Source organism: Atractosteus spatula, unplaced genomic scaffold, assembly GCF_055471065.1.
Source record: "Atractosteus spatula isolate fAtrSpa1 unplaced genomic scaffold, fAtrSpa1.hap1 Scaffold_134, whole genome shotgun sequence".
NCBI classification, from domain to species: Eukaryota; Metazoa; Chordata; class Actinopteri; order Semionotiformes; family Lepisosteidae; genus Atractosteus; species Atractosteus spatula.
In genome coordinates, this window is record NW_028296691.1 from 100,978 (window position 1) to 102,003 (window position 1,026).

At 39.8% G+C, this 1,026-nt stretch overlaps 1 non-coding gene across 1 annotated transcript; it reads left to right on the forward strand.

Moving 5' to 3' along the window:
* The first annotated feature begins 672 nt into the window (after nucleotides 1–672).
* trnas-gcu (transfer RNA serine (anticodon GCU)) lies at nucleotides 673–754 on the forward strand. The gene has a single exon. It is a non-coding gene; the product is annotated as a tRNA-Ser (tRNA).
* The last annotated feature ends 272 nt before the right edge of the window (nucleotides 755–1,026 follow it).

A 1,026-nucleotide genomic window follows, 5' to 3' on the forward strand; every position in this document is an offset into this window, starting at 1 on the left:
ATTATACATCAAAGATAGGTTTTACAGGTGTAGAAACTAGTAAATCAACCCAATGATTTGGTTTAGAAATTTATTCTGAAAATACACATTCACACCTGAAAAATATGTATTTCAAATTATACATTGTATACAATCAATCAACAATCAACATACTTGTACATACTTTTGGTGAACAAAAAAATTTGCTTGCATTTCATCTTTCGCAAGCTATATGATTTAAAAAAAACAAGTTGTTCTGCAAAGGAAATTAATAAACGCATAAAACCAAATCAAGACCTCTTTGAGTGTCCCAAATTACATGTTCTGTAAAACAAGACAGGAAAAAAGGTACCGCTGGCATTCGGATCCAGGATCTCCTCTTTATGAAACAGGTGTTTTAACCAGCTTTACCACAGCACCGGCAGAACACTATTCTTATACAGGTGGGTACCCACCCTCAAACCTTTGTTCTCCCGCTACTTTACCTTTGCCTACTGTCCTGTCTCTCTCACACATGAAGAAGACTCCACGGCCGAAACATTGTGTTCTCTTTCTTCTTTTTTTCAGCATGGAATAAACCTATTACCTATTCTTATACAGCCGCTTGGACACACCGCTCTGAGACATCTGAGGTCGATGTGCGCTGAGCCTGGTCGCCGAGCAAAATCATGCCCAAGGGGAAGTGGTATGCGAGACGAGGTGGCCGAGTGGTTAAGGCGATGGACTGCTAATCCATTGTGCTTTGCACGCGTGGGTTCAAATCCCACCCTCGTCGGTTTATGTCTTCGACTTGTGATCCGTTTCTAAGTTGGACTTGCTATCTTTATCTACTGTAGTAGAGTAGTAATATTTCTAGCGTTGGCTGAATATGGCTTACAGCAGTAGCTGACAGATATAGTCTCTTAATAGGTTAAATTTATGCTTTGTACTGCTTTCACCTGACATTAATAGTAGTCCTGATGAACGATTTAGGGACATGGCGCATCTTGAAAATGTTCTTGTTAATTTCAGTTTGGAAAAAATGCACTCACCAGAAGCAGAAACTGG